Source organism: Anser brachyrhynchus, assembly GCF_964034855.1.
Source record: "Anser brachyrhynchus genome assembly, chromosome: 19".
Lineage (NCBI taxonomy): Eukaryota > Metazoa > Chordata > Aves > Anseriformes > Anatidae > Anser > Anser brachyrhynchus.
In genome coordinates this window covers 226395-232716 of record NC_137712.1, presented here as the reverse complement: position 1 = coordinate 232716, position 6322 = coordinate 226395, and the positions used below count along the sequence as shown (strand labels likewise).

Sequence of the window (6322 nt, the reverse complement as noted above, 5' to 3'; positions counted from 1 at the left end):
TACTTGCTTGGTCGTATTGTCCTTTCAATACTGAAAGCTGAAGCAAAAGCATGGGAATTGTTGCCTCTAGAAACAGCCCAGTTCTCTTTGTTGTGCTCTGCACACTGTTGACCTAAGCCAGCCAAAAAACAGGGCTGCTGCTCCTCCTTTTCTCTTCATCCCTTCTTGAGCTTTGCCCCTCCCCTTTCCCAGGTGATTGGGGCGGGGTGCCAGGCGGGGCCCAATGGTATATGAGCCACAGGCATCCCATCAGAGTTCATTCTGCCTGAGCTGCTTTTTTGGGGGGTAAGTGCTTTGTTTTTTCCTCAGTCAGTTGCAGTTTTTTTTTTTTCTTTTTTAGTGTGGGTCAGAGTCTGTGTGCTGATGTGTTTCCACACTGAGAGAGGTAAACACATCTTTTTGAGGTAACAACTAGTAGGATCATTTAAAGTAAAACAATCTATATAGTAGTAGGTGCATTTATTGCCTACAGCTCTTCTTCAGGTGAGTAATTTTTATGGCGTCTATGGTTAGAAAGATGACATTACTTTGTGTTTGCTTTGTAATTCTAGGCCCTGTTTGATTTTTGCACAATTATAGGGCTTACTGTGAATGTGACCTTATGTCTTCACCTGTTCTGTCAAATATTACCAAAGATATAACCTGGATGGTGAAATGATGGAGCAGGGTTTAGGGTCAATGTATCATCTAAGATCTATGTGCAACTATATATCTGAAAACAGCAGCAGTAAGCACATAAGGAGTAATCTTTTTCAGGGTTAGCTGTAGTTGATTATAATTCTGGAACTTTTGTCTGCTGTTTTGCTGGCTGTTGAGTCTTTAGACCTTGTAGCCTTCTAGATTTTAAGTGCTTAGAATTCAGTTAATAAGTGGATATTTGGTAGAGGTTGCTGGCCAGATTGTTTCTGGGACGTGGTGGGGTATACTTCTGTTTTTAGGTTATGTTTTAATCTCTAGATATATCAGACCACTTGAGTAACTCTCCAGAGGACTCAAAAGAGCTTCAGTACACACCATGAGGGGCTTGACCTCATAGGTGTGGTAATACCAAAAGACTGAGCAGGGTCATAGCAGAGTTACCTTTTTCACCTATAAAGGTTAAGTCTGTGATTACCCCTGCCAGGGCTGCTGTGTATGCATGGCTTTTGTGCATTTGTGGATCTGCTTTTTTTTTTTTTTTTTGGGTTCCGGTATCTGTGTTTGAGTTATTTGGGCAGTCTTGGAAAGCACCGCATGACAGTAGTGTGCATCTCATGCCACATTCCTGAGGTACACCGGATGTCAGCAGTTCCAGTTCCTGAGGTGTTGGAGATGCTCAGAGTGCAGGAGCAGGGAGTGTGATGGATCTCTTTGGGACATTAGGTGAGCAAAGCAGTGGTGCTGGGCTGGGGGACATGGTGGCTCTGGGGCTTGGCTGTTGGGGTAGGGGAGGAAAGAAGGGGAGAGGATATATACTGTCTTGTGGATTTTCGGTTAGGGTTAGTGTTACAGGAATGGATACAATTAGGGTTTGGAAAGAGAGAAGGTGCAGAGTCCTGTTGTGTGTGGGGTTGCATAAAGGCTCCCCAAGGGAGTTCAGGTGTACCCAAAGGCTTCTGTTGGGAGTACTTTTTGATGGGAGAAAGTGGTGCCGTATGTGTTTCCTAGGGCCCTAATTAGGGTTAGCTCAGTTAGGGTTAGCATTACGGTATGGGTTAGGGTTATGGTTAGGGTGTGGGTTAGTGTTACCTGTTAGGGTTAGGGGTAGCTACGTTATGGTTAGGGTTTAGGTTAGGGTTAGTGTTACTGTTATTTTTAGGGTTAGGAATAGGGTTAGGGTTATGGTTAGGTTTAGGGGTTAGGGTTGGTAGGCCGTTAGGGTTATGGTTATGTTTAGGGTTAGCTATTAGGGTTAAGTATTAAGGTTAGTGTTATGTTTAGTGTTAGGTTTAGGGTTAGTGTTCGGCGTTAGGGTTACGGTTATGTGTAGGCTTAGATTTAGGGTTAGGTTTTGGGTTAGGGTTGGGTTAGTGTTACTGTTAGGGTTAGGAGTTTTGGGTTAGGGTTTAGGGTTAGCGCTAGGGTAGAGGTAGGGTTAGGGGTATGGGTAGGTTTTAGTGTTAGGTTTACAGTTAGGGTTAGGGTATTTTTTTTGTTTTTGGGTTAGTGTTAGGGTTAGGATTAGAGTCTTTTTTTTTGGTTAGGGTTAGGGATAGGGTTAGGGTTTAGGGTTAGGTTTTTTTGTTTTTGGGTTAGGTTTAGGGTTAGGGTTTTTTATTTTTTTTGGATTGGGGGTAGGGTTGGGGATAGTGTTAGGGGTAGTGTGGTTTTTTTTTTTTTTTTTTTTTGGGTCTAGGGTTAGGGCAGGAAGAGGTTCTTCACCGAGAGGGTTACGTGCACTGGAGCGGTCTCCCCAAGGAAGTAGTCACTGCACCACGCCTGTCGGAGTTTAAGAAGCGTTTGGACTGTTCACTTAGTCACATGGTCTGAATTTTTGGGTTTGGAGCGCCGGGGGGGAAGGGGCGGTTGTGTGCGCTTGGCCGACTCCGCTCTGGGTTCGATGGACTGCTCCATTCCAAGGCATGCTGGGAGCTGTAGTTCTGCGGTGCCGGGAGGCCACGTGGGCTCCGGGGTGCGCGGCCAGTCTTTCCCTGAGATACATAAAAATACAATTTTCTGTATTCCAAGGTAGTTGTGTAGTCATAATAAGGGGAAATGCTAAGTAGATAAGTGTAGTCCTGGCTTTAAGTGTAGGCGTAGCTAATGATTGTTACTCAAGTGGTTTGATTGTTACTCAAGCTAATGATTGTTCCTTTATCTTGAGTTGAATTTTTGTGCAGCGCTATGTTTGCAGTGGTAACATTGCGGCTGAGGGCTCTTTTTGGCGCGGCGCCGCCCGGGCTCTTTTTGGCGCGGCGCCGCCCGGGCTCGTTTATCTCAGATCAAGCTAACGAGCAGCTGAGGTAAAGGAGCTGGCACGAGGGAGGTATTGCAGCAGGTACGCTGTGGCTGTGAGGTGCCTCAGGGTGTGCTTTTTCTGTCGTCTCTGCAGGTGCTTCGTGCAGTGTTGGACAGGGAAATCCCCGTGTCACGGAGCAGTGAGGGAAGGTGAGCATGTTGTCAGCCTGGTCGTCCCTTAACCGAAGTGAAGGGGTGTAGTGAGTTTATGTGGCAAGGTTTTGGTAGCAGGTGGCTCTAGGGGTGGCTTCTGTGAGAAGAATCTAGAAGCTGCCCCACGTTAGGTAAGGGCCCCGCTGCTGAGCGGAGCCAATAAGCGATGTTGTTTGCGCGTCTGTGAGAGCATATTTAAGACAGGAAAAAAAAAATGAAAACACGCTGTGCCACGCATCAGCTGGGAGAGCAAGAGGAGTGAGGAACAGCCTTGCAGGCGCCAAGGTCAGTGAAGAAGGAGGGCGAGAGGTACTCCAGGTGCCGGAGCAGAAGTCCCCTGCGGCCTGTGGTGAGGACCATGGTGAAGCAGGCTGTCCCCCTGCAGGCCATGGAGTACCACGGTGGAGCAGGGTTCCACGCTGCAGCTGCTGGAGGAGACCACGGTGCAGAAGGTGGACCTGCACTGTCTGAGGCTGCGGCCTGTGGAAGACCCTTGCCGGAGCAGATTCCGGGCCGGACCTGTAGACCATGGAGAGGAGATCCTGCAGGAGCAGGTGAGCTGGCAAGCTGGCAGGAACTGCTGCCCGTGGGGGACCCAGGTTGGAGCAGTTTGCTCCTTGAGGGGTGGACCCCGTGGAATGGACCTACGTCTGGAGCAGTTCTTGAAAAGCTGCTGCCTGTGGGAAGGCCATGCTAGATCAGTTCACCAAGGACTGCATCCTGTGGGAGGAACCCCACAGCACAGGGGACGAGGGCGTCCGAGAAGGAGTGGCGGCGAAGAAGCACTATAGACTGACCATAAACACCGGTCACCTGCACCGCTGGGGGGGAGAAGGTGGAAGAGGGTGGTTGGGGGGGGGGGAAGGTGCTTTTGGTTGCTTTCCTTCGTATCTCGCTTCTCTACATCGTGTAGTAATAAGCAATAAATCTTTCTGTCTTCCTATGCTGAGTGTGTTTTGCCTGTCACTATATTTACTGTGTAATCTCCTCGTCCTTATCTCAACCCTTGAGCCCTTTTCATCATATTTTTTCCCTGTTATTCTTTGAGGAGGGGGAGTGAGAGAGTTATTGTGGTGGAGCTCGGTTGCCCACCCTGTTAGTGTTAGGGATAATCGAACGGATGTTTTATTAATGTCTCTTAGATGATGGGTCATAAAGTATAATTAAGCATTGCCAAATGTACTTATATTATCAATTTATGTATACTGGGAAGTGTAGGGAGTATATTATCAATTAATCTATGTATACTGGGAAACTTAGGGAGTATACTGAACAGTCAAATGAATCTTTGAAGGGGAACCCTGGGAGGGAACAGGTACAACCTGATCTTGGATAAGGGCCTGGAAATGCTGAAATGAGTTGAAGCAGAACCAAGGAGCGGAGGGAGCATGCGTCGAGTGAGAAAGGTGAAAAGTTTAGCGGAGAGGAAGACTCCTTACTTCATCTGGACGACCACCTGGATGACCGCCAGAGAGCACCACGCATGTGCAAAGGGGAGGGGAGCTAATTAGAATGGAATGCGAGGCTGATGTTACCACCTGTAATGAATATGTATGCCTTACGTAATGTTGAAAGTATAAATAATGGCTGGGAAGTAGCGGGACTTGAAGCCACATTTGGGCACCTGCCCCGGCTTCCAGCGCTGAATAAAGCACCTTCATATAATCACTTGGTGGTTATGTGGTTGCTACGCTAACATTTTGGCGACCCAGATGGGACGGCGTTGGCACTGCTGAGGCAGATCTTGTCTCGGTTTTGCTCCAGCCGGCACCGAGGGATTCTTGGGGAGCAGTTGACCGTGACCGACCTCCGCTGCTCACGACGTACCACTGGAGCGGTAAGCAAAGGTGCTTTCGACTTTGGGTATTCGGTACCGATTTGGTTGGGAAAGCCTGCCGGTCAGACGCGGCAAAAGCCACACTCGGTTGGGCAGGGAGCTCCCGGGGTAAGCCTAGGCGCTGTCCGTTAGACAGAGCGAAAGCTCTGCAGGTTCGGCATTGGTGGTTTGGTATTGGTAATTGTATTGGTTCGTGCTGAAGGGTCAGCACCTGGTATTATTGGTATGTGGTAAGCACGCTGCTGCTCCGGCAGCTTCTGGGGGAGTGTGCTGCTGCTCCGGCAGCTTCTGGGGGAGTGTGCTGCTGCTGCTCCGGCAGCTTTTGGGTTTGTATCATAAGTTCAAAATGAAAAAGATTAAAGGAATTTTGGGAAAAGATGTACCTATCTCGCGAACATCCCCACTGGGGTGTTTGCTAGCGCATTGGAAAGAGGGAGGTTTTGGTCAAGAAATGCAGAAAGGAAAGCTGATTGATTATTGTAATATTTGGTGGCCACAGTATAAACTAGAGGACCAAGAAACTTGGCCTGAGAATGGAACATTGCAATATAACACAATTTTACAATTAATGCTATTTTGCAAGCGGGAAGGAAAATATGATGAACTGCCGTATGTGGAATTATTCTTTTATTTGCGCCGAAAGCCTGAATGGCAGCATGCTTGTGGAATAATGGTGCTTGAAGTTTCAACTGAGGAACGTTGTTGTGCATGTACTAAGGAGGGACGCTGTATACAGCATCAGGCAATAGAGAATAATAAGTACCATGGGGAAATGAATAATGGAAATATTGATTTGGAAGTTTCGCCGTCGGCTCCGCCGGAAGAGCCAGGACAGGGAGGGAAAAGGGAGAATGAAGATAGCAGTAGTGATGGAGAATCCCCGACTTTAGTCTCCCCTGTGTCACATAGGACTCGGCAACAGCGAAGGGCAGGAGAAACTATAAATGAACAGAGAGGGAAGATAATCGCTCCCCTCAGGCAAGGAGTGGGGACAGAAGGACCGGTATATGTTAAGGTGCCTTTTTCAGCTGGGGATTTAATGATATGGAAACAAGCAGCCGGCACCTACAGGGAAAACCCAGATAAAGTAGCCAGGGTAATGAAAATGATAATTAAAACCCAAAATCCCGATTGGGATGATCTCCAGGTGATCCTGGATACTTTGATGGACTCGACAGAAAAAGACATGGTATTGCGGGCAGCTAGAGAGAGCCCGAGAGGATGTATGAAATGGATTAGTGCTTGGAAATCTAGATCAAAACTTCCCCACTGAGGATCCCCAATGGGATTATAACACAGGGGATGGAATAAGGAGGCTGAAGAGATATCAAGATTGGGTACAAGTCGGGGTACAGAATGCCATGCCCCGGACCATAAATTGGTCAAAATTGTATA

General features: G+C 47.8%; 1 protein-coding gene across 1 annotated transcript in view; it reads left to right on the top strand.

Annotated features, from left to right (window-relative positions):
* The first annotated feature begins 275 nt into the window (after window positions 1–275).
* LOC308180333 (uncharacterized protein) overlaps window positions 276–6322 on the top strand; it is a 23391-nt gene continuing 17344 nt past the window's right edge. Inside the window, exons 1-3 of the mRNA XM_080561757.1 lie at window positions 276–285; window positions 3032–3087; window positions 4855–4927. The gene's annotated coding sequence lies outside the window, so the exon portion shown is untranslated. The remainder of the gene's footprint in view (window positions 286–3031; window positions 3088–4854; window positions 4928–6322) is intronic.